Source organism: Sarcophilus harrisii, chromosome 6 (genome assembly GCF_902635505.1).
Source record: "Sarcophilus harrisii chromosome 6, mSarHar1.11, whole genome shotgun sequence".
Taxonomy (NCBI): domain Eukaryota; kingdom Metazoa; phylum Chordata; class Mammalia; order Dasyuromorphia; family Dasyuridae; genus Sarcophilus; species Sarcophilus harrisii.
Window position 1 is genome coordinate 126,573,262 of NC_045431.1, and position 22,009 is coordinate 126,595,270.

Genomic DNA, 22,009 nt, shown 5'->3' on the forward strand with positions numbered 1-22,009 from the left:
ATTAATCCATTTCATCAATATATGATCTTTGGATCAGTTGGTTTAATTTACTCATTCCTTCCATAGTCTCATTTTCCATCAACCAATCAAGAATGTAAATAATGAACATTTTGTGCTAGGAGATAGAAATAGAATAGTTAAAAATGAACAGTCCCACTTTTAGGGAGCTAACATTCTCTCTGCTGTTTTTTGTTATATGATACTCCTGCATATGCTCTTTCAATCTATGCCTCAATAATAACTCACAAATGAGTCTGTATATTAAACTAATATTCACCTTGGTTGCTATGTCTCTTCATATGTTGTTTGCTGGCTGAATTTCTGATCTCTTTTGGCCTCCTTATTATGGTAAATTTTACTGATTTAAAAATGATAATAATCCGAGTTAACATTTAATTTATCCATTTTTTTATTTTCCAGGGTGAATAGCCTGTTAAAACAGTTTGGATTAGCTTTAAAAATTTTATAACATTTCATTGCTCTTTTGTCATACTTATGAGTTAAATATAAACAAAAACACAACAAAAATTTTATCATATAATCCAATAAAAGTGCAATGAAAAAAGCTAACTATAGATATCACCCACTCTTTCAGAAACCTATTTTAAGTTAATATAGAATTAATTAGGTATAGTTAATTGTTTCTATTTATATAAATTCTATACTAATTGTTAACATGCAGTAATTTGAAAAATACTTGATTTGTCAGAGTGGAAAAACTAAGAAGACAATATAATCCTCCCAAATGTCTTTGTGAATGAGATACTCTACATAATCTATAGTTGTTGGGGGAGGGGTGATGACGGAATTTATTTGAATTTAAGAAAATGTGTCACTCAGAAAACAAGGTATGGAGTCTTCATTTTGAAGTTGAAATGAATTAAAATTAGTTTGTCTTCCATAATTCAAATGTTTTGTAATTAATGGTGACAATATGGGATTATCTAAAATTAGGGTTAGGAATCACTTTTGGGAGGAAGAGGAATTTTCTGTGTCTCTGTCTCTGTCTCTCACACACATACACAGGTGCACACGAGCGTGCGCGTGCATACACACCACACACACACACACACACACACACATACACACACATAATTGGATCCAGCAGAAGGCAGTACCTGATTGCTCACCCTGCACAAATACACATTACATTTCTCAGATTTTAAACCATGCTCAGTCTCCCTCTGCTGGCCTTTTAGATTTCAGATTGGGGGGAATGGGGAGGCAGGAAAATCCTAATATAATTTTATACACTGAATTTCCATATATTCTTTTTGTTGTTTGTTTTTTTAAATTTATGTTTAATAGCTTTTTATTTACAAGTTATACGCATAGGTAATTTTACAGCATTGACAATTGCCAAACCTTTCATTCCAGTTTTTCCCTTCCTTCCCCCCAGCCTCTCCCCTACATGGCAGGTTAACCAATATATGTTCAATGTATTAAAGTATAAATCAAATACAAAATGCACATGTCCAAAGAGTTATTTTCGTGTACAAAAAGAATTGGACTCTCAAATAGTATACAATTATCCTGTGAAGGAAATCAAAAATGCAGGCGGACAAAAATATAGGGATTGGGAATTCTATGTAATGGTTCTTAGTCATCTCCCAGAGTTCTTTCACTGGGTGTAGCTGGTTCAATTCATTACTGCTCCATTGGAACTGATTTGGTTCATCTCATTGCTAAAGATGGCCAGGTCCATCAGTATTGATCATCATATAGTACTGTTGTTGAAGTATATAATGATCTCCTTGATCCTGCTCATTTCATCATTCCTGGTCCTGCAAGTCTCTCCAGGCCTTTCTGAAATCATCTTGTTGGTCATTTCTTACCAAACAATAATATTCCATAATATTCATATACAACAATTTATTAAACCATTCTCCAATTGATGGGCATCCACTTAGTTTCCAGTTTCTGGCCACTACAAAGAGGACTGCCACAAATATTCTTGCAATACAGGTCCCTTTCCCTTCTTTAAGATCTATTTGGGATATAAGCCCAGTTGTAACACTGCCGAATCAAAGGGTATGCACAGTTTGATAACTTTCTGAGCATAGTTTCAAATTGCTCTCCAGAATGACTGGATGTATTCACAATTCCACCAACAATGTATCAGTGTTCCTGTTTTCCCACATTCTGCATTATCTTTCCCTGTCATTCTAGATTCTAGCCAATCTGACAGGTGTGTAGTGGTATCTCAGAGTTGTTTTAATTTACATTTCTCTGATTAATAATGACTTGGACCATCTTTTCATATGGCTAGAAATAGTTTCAATTTCTTCATCTGAGAATTGTCTGTTCATATCCTTTGACCATTTGTCAATTGGAGAATGGCTTGATTTCTTATAAATTAGAGTCAATTCTCTATATATTTTGGAAATGAGGCCTTTATCAGAACTTTTGACTGTAAAAATGTATTCCCAGTTTATTGCTTCCCTTCTAATCTTGTATGCATTAGTTTTGTTTGTACAAAAACTTTTCAATTTGATATAATCAAAATTTTCTATTTTGTGATCAATAATGGTCTCTAGTTCTTCTTTGGTCATAAATTCCTTCCTCTTCCACAGGTCTGAGAGGTAAACTATGCTGTATTCCTCTAATTTATTTATAATCTCATTCTTTATGCCTAGGACATGAATCCATTTTGACCTTATCTTTTTTTTTTTATTTAATAGCTTTTTATTTACAGGTAATATGTATGGGTAACTTTACAGCATTAACAATTGCCAAACCTCTTGTTCCAATTTTTCACCTCTTACCCCCTCCCCCCTCCCCCAGATGGCAGGATGACCAGTAGATGTTAAATATATTAAAATATAAATTAGATACACAATAAGTATACATGACCAAACTGTTATTTTGCTGTACAAAAAGAATCAGACTCTGAAATATTGTACAATTAGCTTGTGAAGGAAATCAAAAATGTAGGTGGGCATAAATATAGGGATTGGGAATTCAATGTAATGGTTTTTAGACATCTCCCAGAGTTCTTTCTCTGGGCATAGCTGGTTCAGTTCATTACTGCTCCATTGGAAATGATTTGGTTGATCTCATTGCTGAGGATGGCCAGGTCCATCAGAACTGGTCATCATATAGTATTGTTGTTGAAGTATATAATGATCTCCTGGTCCTGCTCATTTCACTCAGCATCAGTTCGTGTAAGTCTCTCCAGGCCTTTCTGAAATCATCCTGTTGGTCATTTCTTACAGAACAATAATATTCCATAATATTCATATACCACAATTTATTCAGCCATTCTCCAACTGATGGGCATCCACTCAGTTTCCAGTTTCTAGCCACTACAAAGGGGGCTGCCACAAACATTCGTGCACATACAGATCCCTTTCCCTTCTTTAGTATCTCTTTGGGATATAAGCCCAGTAGTAACACTACTGGATCAAAGTTATCACAGTTTGATAACTTTTTGAGCATAGTTCCAAACTACTCTCCAGAATGGTTGGATTCGTTCACAACTCTACCAACAATGAATCAATGTCCCAGTTTTCCCGCATCCCCTCCAACAATCATCATTATTTTTTCCTGTCATCTTAGCCAATCTGATATGTGTGTAGTGGGTATCTTAGAGTTGTCTTAATTTGCATTTCTGTGATTAATAATGACTTGGAGCATCTTTTCATATGACTAGAAATAGTTTCAGTTTCTTCATCTGAGAATTGTCTGTTCATATCCTTTGACCATTTTTCAATTGGATAATGGCTTGATTTTTTTTTTATAAATTAGAATTAATTCTCTATATATTTTGGAAATGAGGCCTTTATCAGAACCTTTGACTGTAAAAATATTTTCCCAGTTTATTCCTTCCCTTCTAATCTTGTTTGCATTAGTTTTGTTTGTACAAAAACTTTTCAGTTTGGTAGTCGAAATTTTCTATTTTGTGATCAGTAATGATCTCTAGTTCTTCTTTGGTCATAAATTCCTTCCGCTTCCACAGGTCTGAGAGGTAAACTATCCTGTGTTCCTCTAATTTATTAATAATTTCATTCTTTATGCCTAGGTCATGAACCCATTTTGACCTTATCTTGGTGTACGGTGTTAAGTGTGGATCAATGCCTAGTTTCTGCCATGTTAGTTTCCAATTTTCCCAGCAATTTTTGTCAAACAGTAAGTTCTTATCCCAAAAGCTGGGGTCTTTGGGTTTGCATTTTGACCTTATCTTGATGTACAGTGTTAAGTGTGGGTCAATGCTTAGTTTCTGCCATACTAGTTTCCAATTTTCCCAGCAATTTTTGTCAAAGAGTGAGTTCTTATCCTGAAAGCTGGGGTCTTTGGGTTTGTCAAACACTAGAGTATTAAAGTTATTGACTGTTTTGTCCTTTGAACCTAACCTATTCCACTGATCAACTAGTCTTTTTCTTAGCCAATACCAAATGGTTTTGGTAACTGCTGATTTATAATATAATTTTAGATCTGATACAGTTAGGCCACCTTCATTTGATTTTTTTTTTCATGAATTCCCTTGAAATTCTTGACCTTTTGTTTTTCCATATGAACTTTGTTGTTATTTTTTCTAGGTCATTAAAGTAATTTTTGGGGGAGTCTGGTATAGTGCTAAACAAATAGATTAGTTTAGGTAGTATTGTCATGTTTATTATATTTGTTTGCCCTATCCTAGAGCATTTAATTTTTTTTCCAATTGGCTAGATCAGACTTAATTTTTGTGGAAAGTGTTTTGTAGTTTTGCTCATAAAGTTTCTGATTTTCCCTTTGCAGATAGATTCCTAAGTATTTTATACCATCAGTAGTTACTTTAAATGGAATTTCTCTTTGTAACTCTAACTGTTGGACTTTGTTAGTGATATATAAGAATGGTGATGACTTACTTATGTGGGTTTATTTTCTATCCTTCAACTTTGCTAAAGGGGTGGATTATTTCTAATAAGTTTTTAGTAGAATCTCTGGGGTTCTTTAAGTATACCATTTCCATATATTCTTGATAGATATACAGATGACTCCACGCAAACATATGATATACAAAAAAAAGATTATAATAAAATTTATGCCCAATTTCCCCAATGACAAATCAACATGGTATAAAGAAGAGTACAAATTAATAGTCCAAGTTCCAAACTAATTGAGGAACTTTGGAAAATAGTCACTCATTTGGGCTTCAGTATCCATCAGTTAAATCAAATACAGTAGATGAATGAGAATGTCCTTAGTTTATTTCATTACTCAAATTAAATTATTCTTTAAATCTAAAAAAATTGCATAAAATATCTGTAAATAAAATCATTAAATGATAATTCTCTATATTTAAACACAAGAAACTGCTATATTAGGCCTTGAAATTTATTAGAATGGCATGAGTCACAAACACAATAATTTGCTCTCCAAATACAGAGGTCTTCACGATTGAGGCAGGTAACCAGATAATGAAGATTGAAGGATTTTGTAGCTTAAATTCCCTAGATCTTTTTCCTCCATCTTCTGTGAACATATACACAGGCTCTCTGCTGCTTGCAACTATTTTTTTTTTTTTTATTAAAGTTACTTTTCTTAGTAGATCCATTGCTTTTATTGTTAGTTCTAAAGAAGTGTCTAGGATTTTGGCAAGATTCTCAAAATGGGTCTTTTTAATCTTATAAAACCAATATGAGTTAGACACATTAAAAATGATGTAGAGAATTTAATCAATTATCTAGATAATTTAAAGCAAAACAACCCCCCCCAAATAAATACATAATGGAACATAAATTCAGAACATTCAAAATACTTAAATCATAGAATAGACACTTAATCTTTATTGAATTAATTAGACAAATAATCTTACAACTCAGAAAGTACAAACCAACTTATTTTTTACAAATGAGTTATTTGAGGCCCATAAATATATGATTATTTTTGCTAAAAATTTCATAAATCAAGTCTTTGATAATCCAAACTAGAAATCACATCCTCTGATTTCTTGTTTAGTGAATTTTCCCATTTTTTTTTAACTTGGGAAAACATTATTTTAAGTTTTAATTTTTACTTCATTACCTAAACCCACCACTTCATGTTGTATGTGCAGTGTTATATGCATAAATGAATGTCAATAAGAAAACATTAATGAAATGTCCTCTACTTAAACAAACTATTTATCTAACAAAGTTAGTCAAGCTTGCTTCCCATATATTTGTGAATATTAACCAACAAAACTATATTTGTATTTCACAAGTCTTGCACTTTTCTTTTCATCAGGGAACCAAACCAGTCACAATTTCACATAATGATAATGAATACTGACAATAAATGAAGTATGAAAACTGGAAGGCAAAACTAATCTACTTAAGGGTTCAGTGATCATTCCTCAAATGCAATATGAATTCACAACATTAACATTAATGTTACTAAGCTACTATGTTACTAAAGTTACTAAGTATCTTTAATTAATACCTTTAAGTAAGAAATAGAAAAACAGAGATAATTTCAGTGCCTAAAATATGGAAGAAGTAAATATTTTTCCATATATTCATATGAAATATTGATCAGTTTAATCAGCTACCAAATCTGATACTGTCTCTGTGTTCTTGGGCAGAGCCCCTTGGCCTCTCTAGTTAGTTTAGATCATCAAGAGCTTCCAGCTCTAGATCTAAGTAAGATTTTTTGGCTCTACCAAGTAGTCTTAGGATATAAATGTAGATTTTCAAAAACATACTGCCAGAATCAAAATGGTAGAAAAGGCAGGAAATTGATACCCTCCTAATCTCTCTGAGTTTTCAATTCTTTGACTGGGAAAGTAGGCAGAAAGATAGTTCCTTTTATTTACTTCACAAGGTGAATTGCAAACATCAAATAAGATAATATATAAAACTATTAAAATATTTTTTAAAAAATTCAAGAATATGGTCAGGAATATGAAAAGCTGTTTTTAGAATTTAGTTTAATCTGTCATCTTCATCATCATCATCATCATCATCATTTTACTTTTACATTTATTAAAAGTAAAATGTTTCATTTATGGTACCTGGAGCTATTTATTCTTTGGAATGATCTCTTTATGCTCTGTAACTTCAAGACAGGATATCTGGAAAATCTTATTCCAGTGAACTGCATTTGAAATTAAGCAATTTTTTTTGTACATTGGTCCTATCATTTCCTGGTTCTGTGATTTTGACATTGTGGTAACCCTTATTACTATCACATCTACAAATCATATTAAACCTTAAGAATTATTATGGCCAAATTTTTCATCACTTAGTGTGGATGATATTTTGTATATTTATACTGTTGGAACTCAAATGGGTTGTCCTCAACATAACAGATACATGGTATATTAGTGGGCTCAGTTCTTGAAGCTTTTTTAACTCAGTTAGACCTACCAGAATTTATACTGTACTGACATGGCCTCTCAGAATGCAAAGTTTTCTCCATGGTGGGATGGAATTAAGATAGGATTTCATGGAGGTTATAAGATAACAAAAACAGTGATGATTATAATGACAACTAACATTTATATAGCACTTTAAGTATTACAGAGTGATATATCTATCTATCTATCTATATCTACCTCTCCAAGGGAGCGAGGTACTCTCCCTATTTTACAAATGAGAAACTGAAAATGAGCAATGTTGTATTATTTACCTAGAATCACATGGCTAACAAGTATCTGAGGTAGGATTTGAACTCAGGCTTTCCTGGCTGTGAGTTCACTAAGCTCAGAGAGGTCAGGCATGAAGTTACTACCTGAGACCCATAACCTTTGAAAGTGCATACCAATCAAGATCAAAATGCAATTAAGAAACATTAAAAAATAATTTTAATAATAAATACATTATAATAAAACATAGATAATATTACATTTTAAAACTAAATCTACATCATTGCCCTATACCACCTGTTTGCCTTTTGGGTTTTGGAAAAATAAAATCATTGTGTAATTAATGGGAAAGATGATAAAACATGTTTTATCACTAGATAGCTATAGGTAAACAAGTATAACAAATCTCACATTATCATTTTAATTCACATTTAAAAGATTTTTCTGAATTTTCTTAAAAATGTGTACAGAAAAGAACAGAAAAAGTTTATTTATCAAACTATTAACCTTTAGAATATACAACTTTATATATTATTCATAGCTTTATATATGACATGAGCTTTATTTGTTATATTATATGCAACTTTATAATATATATGAGTGTAGTTTTAAATATATACATATATGTATCTATACACACATCAATACATATTATATATACATATATATATATATATATATATATATATATATGTAAAATTTAATCTGGTAGTACTAGGGTTTACCTGCTTGTCTTCTTTTTTATATTTTAAAAATATTTCCTTGATTTTTTTCAGACTTTTTTTTATAAGAAGCTTTTTATTATTAGACACTGAAATGACATAATGATTTTTCCCCCAAATCTTGACATATTAATTTCTGTTACAATCTTCATGATAACTCTGAACCCTTTCTATTAGAGTATAAGTTCTGGTAGGTTCAACTCATCTGGGATGAACTCCCATTCATGTAGAAATGATATAAAGTTATCAATAGCAACTAAATAACACAACATAGAAAGTCTCTGTCTCTGTCTTTATCTTTCTGATTCTGTCTTTCTCACACACACACATTTACACACATGTGTGCATGCACGCACACTTTGAAAGACCATGAGCAAATTAATGTCAATGGTCTAGGAATCTCTCTAAGTCTTTATATCACAAATTCCTTGAGGATCTCTATTATTGGAAAGCATGCCCATTATCAATAAAATCTCATGTCTGGAATTCTCACTCCTTGAAAAAAAAATCACCAACGTTATTATAAATCTGTTTCAGAGTTTACAAACTTAAGTAGAATAATAATAGAGGGATAATATTAAATCTTTAGAAACTCGTTCCTCCTCTCCCCCATTTACTTATACACAGCACAATCTTAACTTTAGACTTTTGAGACTGGTTTCAAGGATAATTAACTAACAAAGAAATGATGACTCTGGTAAAAGAAAAAAACTGATATTAGAAATTGAAAGAAAATCTATTTGTCTTATGTTGCTCATTCAGTGAATGAACCTAAACTGAAAAACTTTTGCTAAGAATATAAACCTGTTTATAGAGAAATGCAAATTAAGACAACTCTGAGATACCACTACACACCTGTCAGATTGGCTAAGATGACAGGAAAAAACAATGATGAGTGTTGGAGGGGATGTGGGAAAACTGGGACACTAATACATTGTTGGTGGAGCTGTGAACGAATCCAACCATTCTGGAGAGCAATATGGAATTATGCCCCAAAAGTTATCAAACTGTGCATACCCTTTGACCCAGCAGTGTTTCTACTGGGCTTATACCCCAAGGAGATACTAAAGAAGAGAAAGGGACCTGTATGTGCCAAAATGTTTGTGGCAGCCCTGTTTGTAGTGGCTAGAAGCTGGAAACTGAGTGGCTGCCCATCAATTGGAGAATGGTTGGGTAAATTGTGGTATATGAATGTTATGGAATATTATTGTTCTGTAAGAAATGACCAGCAAGATGAATACAGAAAAGCTTGGAGAGAATTACATGAACTGATGCTAAGTGAAATGAGCAGAACCAAGAGATCATTATATACGTCAACAACGATACTGTATGAAGATGTAATTTGATGGAAGCGGATTTCTTTTACAAAGAGACCTAATTCAGTTTCAATTGATCAATGATGGACAGAAGCAGCTACACCCAAAGGAAAAAAAAAACACTGGGAAATGAATGTAAACTGTTTGCATTTTTGTTTTTCTTCCCAGGTTACTTCTACCTTCTGAATCCCATTCTCCCTGTGTAACAAGAAAACTGTTTGGATCTGTACACATACATTGTATCTAGGATATACTAGGACATATTCAACATATATAGGACTGCTTGCCATCTAGGGGAGGGGGTGGAGGGTGGGAGGGAAAAATCGGAACAGAAGTGAGTGCAAGGGATAACGTTGTAAAAAAAAATTACCCAGGCATGGATTCTGTCAATAAAAAGTTACTATAATAATAAAAAAAAGGAATTTAATTGGAATTTTGGTGAGAATGAAAAAGAGTATTGAAATCATATTTATTGAAAAAGTAGAGCATTATTTGACTTTATTTAATTTAACAAATAATGAATACCTACTATGTATATGGCTTTATTTTTTCAGAGAATCTATGATGTTTTAATATTTAAAATGAACATGACTCACCTAATTTAAAAAACAAAACCTGTTTATAATTCAATATCTAATCTATCTGACTTCCTTATGGTGGGAATGGAGGAAGAAAATAAGAATTTATTAAATGCTTATTAAATTAAATTAATTAAATATTCATTCCATAGAATTTTCTAACAAAAAAACCCAAAATTATCCATTTGAAGTAGGGGAAAGATATACATACAAAAATGCAGAATTTAATATTTTTAAGTGATAAATATCATAATAGCAGTGTGTTTTTATCTTGGAAATGTCAGCAAGATTTACTTTGCATCAGAATTATACTTTGACATATTTATGTTCATTTTCTTCTTGTCCTTACTATTAAAAACGTGACTTAGGATCATAGAACAGTTTGACTAATCCTTCATTTTGGCCAGGATTTTGGTTTCTCTCTCCTGTCTGGATCTGCCAGTAGCTTCCAAATGGAGGAAAAAAAGAAAGCTGAAATTTGATAAAAAGTCGTTCTTTTTTTTTTTTTTTCTTTTTCAAAGAATGTCAACAAATTTACTGAATGGATTTAACTTCAAGTTATTTTTGACATGGACACTGACATATGTCATTGTGTTGAAATAGTATATGTGTAATTGTCTCCAAACACTATATAACTCTTAAATATTAGCGTGCTCAAAATATTTTTTCACAGATATAGGTACAAATGGCCTGTACATACTTATAGACACATACAGAATATACACTTTTTAGTTTCACCATTGTTGGGTAAGGGTCTTTTCTAGGATCAACCTTGAGACCTTAAGTGAAAAATTCCTAACAATAATGAGAAGGAATTGAAGGTTTGAATAATCAGAGTAAAAATAACTTTGTTAAAGTAAGTGAAAGTACCTTTTGCCCTGAAAGAAGAACTGCTTATAGAATCAACATAATAAACCCAGGCAATTTCATTCAGATTTCACTGAAAAGTAATATATTAAAAATGTGATTTACCTTTCCCCATATGTTTCTACAGTTAGGGAGAAGGAAGTAAGAAATACAGATTATTAATTTAGATCAAATGATTTAATTTAGTGTTGTTTTATTGGGCTTTATAAGAATATCTTGCAAAGTAGTGTTGTTAGAGTTTTTATTTTTGTTTCATATTTTGAAATTTTTATATTCCATTATTTGTTTATAGAGTTTTAACATGAATTAGTGGAAGTAATAAGGCAATAAAATCATCTTTCTGTATCTTAAAGAATGGAATGTTTTATTTTCTTCCTTTTTAAAGTTAAAATATTACCTATGCCTTTTATATGTTGTCAGTGTTTGCTGTTTTATCAATTGACCAATAGTTTCATTTGCATCTTAATGGTGATTGTTCTGGATTGGGCGGAGGAACAGGGGGAATTACTCACTGAAAAGCCCCAAATTAAAACAAAATAAAAAAGCTTTGCAGTTAAAAATACTCTTATGATAATGTTATTAGTAAGTTTACCAGTCAACTAGACTTCCTGTGTAAAAACAATTTTACCAGATGGATGAGCAATAAAGAAAGTTATTAACTTTACAACAGTTTTCTGTGAAAGGATAACATAAAAATAAAAGAATTTTATTTCTAATAATATTGCCTTTCATCTTTTCTACACCAACTGCATCCTTATCAAGATAATTTGAGAGAAACAGTGGTACAATGGTAAGAAGAACAAACTGTGTAGTTTTAGGACACTAACTCCTCTATATCATTTCTGTTATCTTCTACCTTAAGATCTCAAGGTCCTCAAGACAAAGGATTTATGTTTAAAGGAAAAATCTTAGGATTTTAAAAAACTCTATTAATTTACATGGTATAGTGCTAAGAATATAGTAAGTGTTGATTTACTCATGCAGGCAGTAAGTAGATCTGGGAACTGAACTAGCAACTCTAACTCCCAAACTTAAAGCTTTTTATAGTACCATATAAAGGAAGGGGAGAGATATTCTTGAAACTTTGATTAACTTTTCAGTGAACAAATAGAAATTACCACAGAGAGGCTTTGATGCTCCCACACCCCAGCAGATACTCTGGTAAAAGGACTGTCAGACATTTTAATCAAATAGACTGCTTCTGCTAAATAGACTTGTTAGATATTTTGCCCCTGGGCTTGACTTTGCCTAAGTTTTGGGGCTGTATATGACAAGTACAGATATAGATTAGATATCCTGAGGGACACAATATCACTGGGAACCTTCCTCAAAAAGGATAGCTGATCAGCAATCAGTCACAAATGAAAAAAAAAAAAAGCCAAAGTGCTCCAACCCAGCATGGCTACCTTATTCTAATGGACATTGGATTCCTACTAATTCCTACCCTCTGTCTTTCTTCCTATGTTCATCTTTCAACACCAAATTTCAGAAGTCAGAAGTTTAAGTGTTACTTACTCTATAATCCATAAAACAAATTTGGCAAGAACAAATTCTGGGCCACTATCCGTGTTCAAATAGTCTTACCTTCTCCACTATGGTAAAAGTAGTGAGCATTCATATTTCATAATTTGTTTGGATGGGAACTTTAAGAAATGAAAAAAAGGAATAGGTTCAGAGAGACATAGGAAGACATATCAACTGATGCACAACAAGGTGAACAGATTTAGGAAAACAATTTGTTTTAATAATATTGTGAAGAAAAATAATTGAAAAATTTAAGAACTCTAATCAGTACAACAATCAATCATGACAGGAGAAGACTCTGCTGAATTATACCTACGTTTTTATATTTCCAAAACATTGTATAATGAAAATACATGAAATTGCAAACCTACCATGTAAAACTTGCTATTCCTTTCAGATATACAACAAAATTATCATGTAAATTTACCTTTTCCTCCCCCTCCAAGACTACCATTAGACATTTGTTAAGTTATTATATACATTTTTTTAGCTCTTTCTTTGTATGCAGACAGTGTTTTTCTACATATGTCCTTTATAATTAAAAAAAAAAAAGGATGAATTCAGGATGCAGAATAAGACATACATTTTTGGAAATGAGTCACATGGAAATTAGTTTTGTTTGACTCTTGCATATTGTTAAAAAGTTTTTGTCCATTTTTAATGGACGAAAGAACAGGTAAGTGCTTGTTAACTGATAAATAATTTTAAATTTTGCAAAAAAGTGAGTATATTTATTATCTTATTCTAAAAGCACAAACAAGTTCCTTGAACTGCTATGGAGTTTTGGAGGGGAAAAAGGCAAACATTTTCCTAAATAAAGGAAAGAATATTTAGTGAGAGATGGTTCAAGATGGCATGTAGGATTTATAGCTAGGGCTATTCATAATCAAAAGGTGAGTTCATATCTTTATGCTTTCTACAAATAAGAAAATGCCCACATAAATTTTCTTATAACTGCCTTTGTTTGTTAAGTGAATGTGCAAACTGATTTCTCAGTAGTAATTATTAACTAAGAAAAAATAAGATACATTGAAAGAAATAAAATTACAAGTGGATGTAATACAAAGAATTTCAAATGAATGAATTAATAAAAACATTTAAGCAATAAAAAATGTGCTTATGCATTATGCTAAATAAAAGCATCATAACTGAAACAGAGGGACTGCTATACTAGTCCAGAAGTATGATCTATGCATTCCAATATCTTGTATCTTAGAGAGATAAAAGATAGAGGTTTTATAAAAATGATGCCTGCCATTTATATAGCTCTTTAAAGTTTGCAAAGGGGCAATGAGATGGCATAGTAGATAATAGTGCTGGACCTGGAGTCATCTTTCTGAATTCAAATATGGCCTTAATCACTAACTAGCTAGGTAACACTGACAAGTCATTTAACTCTCTTTGTCTCAGTTTCTCATCTATAAAATTAATTGAAGAATGAAATGGCAAACCATTATAGCATCTTTGCCAAGAAAACTACAGAAAAAGAATTCATAAAGAGTCAAGCATGACAGAACAACAACAAAAATTTACAAGGTATTTTAACATACATTCACAACAAACTTTGAGAAAGGTGCTATTATTATTCCTATTTTGTAGATGAAGAAACTGAGATGTAGATTAATTAACTTGCTAGGAATTATTCAAGCTAGTGAGTTTCTGAGACTTAATTTGAGCCCAATCTTCTAGTTTAAAGTTCTTCACCTTAATAAGAATTCTTAGCAACTTGTCTTAGGCAACTTGTTCTACACCTAAAAATCACTCTAGGAACTTACTAAATTTATTCTTTTTAGGATTCTGTCATACATGAGTTTATTTAAAATTTTAAAAAATAGAGAGAAGGTTAATAAATTCAACTGAATCTCTTTGAGTCTCAGGATTTGAGAATACTATATGGCTCCTCTTTTAACATAGACACTCACATATTCACAACTTATGGTATATTTCTGCATAGCCACATTGATACAATGGATGACTACATGTCTGCACATGAAGTCACAGGCTTTAGGAAAGACATTTCTCTGAGTTATCAACTATGACCTTGTAAACTATTGCCCCAACTTTCATAGCATGAAGCATAAACAAATCTTTACTTCCCAGTTTACTAATTTACTGCTCAATAGATAAGTTCAGTCCTAGGATAATAGAATGGCTCTTCCTTCTCCGTTCCTTTGTCAGCCAATGGCATGATACATTGACCATTCTATGGAGTGAAAATCATTTTTGCTTGGTAAAGTGGGGAATTATAGGCCAAGGAAGCTGACATCTCTAACCAAAGTCTGGAATATTTGGGACCAGCTATGTACTTCTTGACTAATGACCTTTTGTACCATGCAAGACTATAGTGTTTCCCTCTTTTGTAAAGAAAAGTTAAATGGGAAAACCTTATTTGGAAAGGGATATATTTTCTCAAGAAAAAACAAATCAACATCAGCTCTCCACAGTAAGTGCATATTTTACATATCTCATTCACAAAAGCATCTTTTTGTGTGAATAAATATCTATGGACATAGTAACGTATGCTCCTTGCTCAACTTCTTCAACTGAGAAAGCTAAAGTTATTTTTTTAATATCCCTGTCAGGACTGCCTTAATATACAAGAAAGTTGAGAAGGCAAAGCTTTCACACAGAGATCATATGTATGTTTTCTTTCCTTGTATTAAGCAGTCTAGAAATATGGTTGAAAAATATGTGCAATACTGGCCACCACATTTATCTGTATTGCAGCTTATGTGGTTGGTCTGGAAGAAGTGCTTGTGGGGAAAGCTAAGTTCCCAATGTTTATACAAACACCATAAGAGTAAAAATGATCACATAACTGTAACCCACACAAAACTGCAAAATCAAAATTATATTTTTTTTAACTCTTAAGCTTCTGGGAGGCTCTAATTTGTGCTTTCATGATAATTCATTCAGAATATTTTTCTTAAGTAATTCCTTTTTGTCTTTGTGTCTCCAGACAAACATAGTCATTGCTTAACTGACTGAAGGCAAGAGACATGTGGGGTAGAGAGCCGGAACTCTGGAGAAGTATATTTGAAACAAGTACACTTGAAACAACGTGTTAACCCAATGGAATTGATAAAGATGATGGTTCTCTAGTTCACATATATACTTAGTACTTAGTATGGTGATGTAATGGTTCTCCAAGTTCACACATAATCAGTAGGCTGTAATGATGTAATTACAATAAAGTATATAAGGGCTAAGAAAGACTAGAAGATAGACATTCTATCTTTGAACAGCCTCCTGGTGGCTGTCCTGCCTTTATCACTTTTCCTCTAAGAACAAGAACTCAGGCTGATCCCAAGGTCCTCCAGAAAGCTAGCTCAAACATTGCAATATGGAGTATGGATAGAGAGGTTCCTTTGGTCAAGAAAACCAGCTTCAAGTCTAGCATCTAACATGCATTGCCTGTGTTTGCTCTGACTAATCCATTTACCCTTTTCATGCTTTCTGTTCCCTCTAATACAATGTATGAGTTTTACAACAATAACAATTAGTATTGGCTGAAGGAGCTATGAGGAGCTCCCAACATAGATGAAAATATAGGATCCCACCTGTATTTATATGTATAAAACATATGCTTAATAGGGATATGATGACTCATAAGAAGATTATTATATTATGAGGGAAGGATGAGGGTGCAGGGTCAGTGCGACAGAAAGGTAAGTCAATATAAAACATTTGCAAGTGAATATGAAATTATTTAGAAGGTAGGGGTAAGATTTCAGTGTTTGAAGGAATAAGGAAACAACTTTTAATATCTGAAATGACCATTGAAGGAACCTAGAAATTTTAAGAAGCAGAAGTAATAAAAGGAGTAAATTTCAGGTCTGAGGAATAGCCTCTACAAAGGTATGGAAGTTAGAGAATGAATATTATATAACAAAGAATATCACATACATTACATAGAATGTAGTGTATGTACCACACCTTTAGATAAAAACAAATATACTGTATTTGGTTCTATTCATATTTTAGTTAGGGCTGTCCTAATGACATCTATTTTTATCTAGTTTGAACTACTGGTAGATATTCTCCTCTTGACTATTTTTCTTTTAGATATGGATTTCTAGATATCTTCCAGAATGACATCCCAGATGTTCTTTAAATTTTACTGTCTTATTTGTGGGTTTTTTTGGGGGGGAAATATAGGGTGATTGTGTTCAAAACTAATTTCACCATATAAAGAACTCCTCACTTGAAAAATTTTACTAGCGTGGAACAGCAATTGTTTTGCACCTTATAGTTTTAAAGTTTCCTGGAATACTGGGAGGAAGACCTGATCAGAGTCATATAGCTAATATGTGTCAGAGGTGGAAAATAAGTCCAAGTATTCTTGGTTCCAATATACTCTCTGGTATGCTACATTACTTCTTTCACCAGTACTCCAGGGTCATTATTCTTGTGGTTAATAAGTGGCTAGGTGGATAGGTTAGAGCAATTGCTTTATAAATGATTCCTGAAATCATTTAGCAATTTTACAGACAACTATGTATCAAAGCTGGGAAGACCTGGGCTTAAAGTTCCTCAAGTTCAAATCATATATGACTTGGGGAAAGTCACTTAATCTCATTCCTATAAAGAACTTCCCCAGCTTATAAATTACATTGAAGGAACCCATTGGAATCAGTAGAGAAAGTTTTCTCATCTAGGAATCCCTTTTCCAAGAAAATCATAGGTCCAATGCCTATCTCGATTTCTATCATAAAGATGGTGAACCATATCTAGAGAAGTCAGTCTTGCAAAGTATGGTAACTAAAGTGCAAAGCAATCTCTTACCTCCATTACTGCTTCAGTGCTGCATTGTAAAGAAACCTGCATGGATTCCAAATGTCCAGTAAGTTTACACATATATGTATATTCTGTGTGTGTGTGTGTGTGTTGTATCTATGTATGTGTGTGTATATATGTATTATATATATATACATATATATATATATGTATATATATATATATATATGTATATATATATATAATTTTTCCCCTTTACTGACCACACTCATCACTTCTTTCCCTTCCTGTCTGACAATATGTTTCCTTAATGCTCATTTTCAATGATTAGCTGTACATCAATATTACTACCACAAATCCAAAAGTTTTATATCAAGCATTAAATGGGATGAATATTGATCTGCTAAAGAGGATTTATTTATTTCTAGCTCTATCCAAAGATCAACTGCAAGCAGCTTTTGGAGGATCTGCTGAACTCTCACAGCACAAAGCTCCTGCATACATGACACTGGACTTGACATTTTAGTTCTGGAAGAAAACCAAACAGTAAATTCAGTGCAATAATCCTAGATAAATGAGATGATCACTGGAAAAGCTGAGATAGTTAAGTGGTCTATCAGAGAAGTCCAATGGATGGTATTGAACAGTTGTTACATAGAATCTGGTTCATGTGAATATAGTCCAAAGCATCATCACATCAGATGACAATATAATTACATTGAAAACAATCCTGCCTCCTTAATTTCAAAATCTGGATGTGTCTGTCTTCTGATTTTTAAAGACTGATGCTAGTATATAAAATGCCCAATTACATGCAGTGATCTAATTTTATTAGACAATAATCCTGTGAGGTAGATAAGATAGGCATTATTGTTTCTGTTTTATAGACACCAAGTAACTGGAAGTAACTGGACTAATACCTTCTCAAGTGAATATACAAAAGAGAGATGGCATTCTCCATGATAAGTTATTAGAATTGATTTGAATCATCTAGGGGATAGATGATTAGTACAGGTCCAAACATGTCAAGGATTAGATATGAGTCTTCATTCCAAAGAATTATGGAAAGACTTTGTATGAAGTGATATAGAGTATGGTGAGCATAAATAGAACTATCATTTATACTATAAAATCAATAAAAATGAACAATTTTGAAAATTTGTATATTTGATTTAAATATTGATTTTAAATATTTTAATTTAAATTTTAATTTTCATTTAAATATTGATTTAAATGAATTAAATGAACAGAACCAGGAGAATAATTTATATGATAAAAACAATATAAAGGCCCAGCTGTCAAGAGAGTTAGGTGGCATGGTAGATAAAGCACTGGGATGAGAATCAGGAAGACTCATCTTCCCGAGTTCAAAGCTGGGCTCAGATATTTTAGTAGCTGTGTCATCCTGGGTAAGTCACTTAACCCTGTTTTTCTCAACTGCAAAATGAGCTTGAGAAGGAAATGACAAAACAATCCAGTATATTTTCCAAGAGAACCCCAAATGGGATACAATTGAAACAAGTGAACAACAATAATAGAGACAGAAAAATTTGAAGGCTTACTCTGAATCAATGTTATGACTATCCATGATTTCAGAGGATGAGTGATAAAAAGGCTAATGATTAAGATTAAGCAGATTCAATTTTTGAGAAAGAGATGATAGATAGATGAATGAGACTTTTTTTTTTTACATGCAGTCAATGAGGGAATCTATATTGCTTGATGATGCATATTTCTTGAACCTTCCCCCCCCCCTTTTCCAATAATATTAGGGAGCAGGAAGAAGAAATAGATTTCTATTCATTTAAAAATAAAATTTAATTTAGAAAAAGCCCAGCATTTTATCTACCAGGACACATAACCCTAAGGCAATGTGCTGTTACGGAAATAGTAGTAGATTTGGAATCATTTGTTGTCAGTGTAATCTTGTAAAAAATTAGTTTTCTTATCTGGAATTTTCATCTATAAAGATTTATATTGGTGAGCCTATAATTTCACAGTCCACAACATAAATATTATTCAAATTCAAATCTCCCAATTATTCATCTTCTATAATCAGATTTTTAAAATTTGCTTGTCCATTTTTTTTTAATTTTAAAAGATCATACAAGCTTAAATTCTAGTTCACTTTGATATCTAGCCATTTGTTCAGAATCAAAGATTTAGTCGTGGAATTAATTTTATTGTTCACCTAGGCTCAGTTATATCCAGAATGAGTCTCCAGTCTAATACCTCCAATGAGATGAACCCATCAACTTCTAAGACTGCCCATTTTACTTTTGGACAATTCTAATTTTAAGAAGTTTCCTTTGCATCAAACTTAACACTACCTTCTTGCAATTTTCCATGATTTGCTCCTGACTATGCCCTCTGGGACCAAATAGTACACGTTCAGTCTTTCTTCTATTTGCCAATTCTCTAAATACGTGAAGACAGTTCTCACATTCCCATTGTCCTTGCCCAAAGTTTTTTCTTTTCTGAACTTAAGATACCCAATGGTGCCAATTCTTCACCATATGCATATTTATTCATGTTAAAAAATATCACAATTTTTAAAAATGTATTTTTATTTTTATAATATCAAGAATGTTATTTCTCCCCTCCTTATTTCCACTACCACCAGGGGACAGGGAAAGAAGAAACAAAGCAAAAGGAAATATAAAACCCAACATATCATTTGAGGAGTCTTTCAAAATTAAAATTCTGTAATTCTGAGATTTGTAATGATGTTAGGTCAATCAATAAGCATTTATTATGTACTTACTATGTGCCAGGCAATGTGCTAAATGTTGGAGATACAAAAATAAGTAAAATACAATTCATACTCACAAGAAATTCACAGAATTGTCAACATTTTAGTTTAGTTACTTCTTAACTGAAAAGAGAAAAATCTTAGATTTCAAAATGCAAACATCTCTATAGCAAATAGATATATTCTTCTGCCATAAATTATTTATATTTGGTTTAGTTGTCAAGTCCTTTAATCTTTTCTAATTCTGTGATTAATTGTGAGACAAATTAAATTAGAAGAAATGTAAAGGAAATCAGGAAGAAGCAAGGGCTCTTGGGGAATACTGACTGTTCCAAAATATAAGTATTGTCTCACTTTGTAAACTGAATATGGGAAAATAGTCACCATTTAGGGAAAAATGTTCCTCTCCATTAATCACTGTATGGTTAGAAGCTGAAAAGTGATGCTTTGTAATTGTATATTTGAACTTTTCGGATAGCTGAATGTCCTTGGAACAGGTACCACTTAGTTTAATTAGGTTTGATTCACAGCCCTGAGTGTCTGGCTTGCCAAGGCCAAAATGATTTTATCAGCCTGAACAATGTAAGTGGGGGTGGGGAAAGAGGGGGTGGGAGAAGAGATAGACACGGGTAGAAGAAAGTAAAAGAGAGAAAAAGAGACAGAAACAGACAACCTGATACAAATATTATGCATTCATAGATATTTCTAATTCATGCTAGTCAGCCACAATATGATAATAATCTCTATATAATGAATAAAAAAGAACTAGCTGACACTGCATGTTGAGGCATTTTGTCTGAACTGATTGATTTGAACAATATTCAATAATTGAGCTCAATATAAAAATGAAATATTTTATATACAATTCTATGCTACCAAAAATAGCATTAGTTTTTTGTCTGGAATTAATTCGCCACATTACTGAATGGGGAGTACTGAATGAGTGTAGGAAACAAGTATGACTTTATAAATGAAATGAAAATATCTTGGGGTCATGACGCCAAAAGAAGTGTGATTTTTCTATTTAGGTCCAGAACATTATTACTTTCCAAACTAATGATTTTGATACTTTGGGAAATCCTAAGAAAGATTTGGCTTGTGGATACAATCCCAAGAGTGGGATTTTTTTTTTTTTTTTTTTTTGGCATTTCTTCCAACTTATAGCCCATTATTAAGTTGTTTTGTTTTTTCTTTTCCTTTCTTGGTCCTTTAATCTCCACCTGTCTTTAAAAGAATCCTCTTTTCTGCTTATCCCCAAGTTTGCCTAAGTATGTCTTTGACTTGTGAAAATGTGGTCATTTCTATTCTCACTGTTCTGCTTCAATAACTTAAACTTTCTGCTGTGCTTTGGGGAAGGTGGAATTCAACCAACCAAGGGGAACCTAAGATCAAGCATGCTAGAAAGGAAGTCTGTTACAATGTAAAGAATTCTGTCTTTGGAATTACAGTATCTGCCATTTACCACCTGTTCAACTCTGGCCAGGTCACTTTATCTTTTTGTGTCTAAATTTACTCATCTGTAAAATGAGAGAGTTTCAAAGTTATCTTCTAGAATAAATTTATGAATGTATGATCCTGTGATTAGGTGTTGTTGAAAGTTGCTACTGGTATCCAATGGGATAACAAACATAAAATGCTTAGTACAGTGCCTGGTATATAGCAATTCCTTTATTAATTTTAGCTACAATAACAATAATTATTAAATAATTTATTATATAGTCATTTTAGTCATCATGCTATATTATTATTTTATATAACAGAAATATATATCTTATATCATGTTATACATTATACATAATGCTGTTATATATAAAATATATTATACATATATTATTGCTATGTTATATATTATGTCATATATTATATGTACTATAATTATATAATCAATAATAATAATGATAGTAATAATTAGTTCTAAATCTATGATCAACCACTCTGAACTTATTTGCTCTGTAAAATAAGTGTGT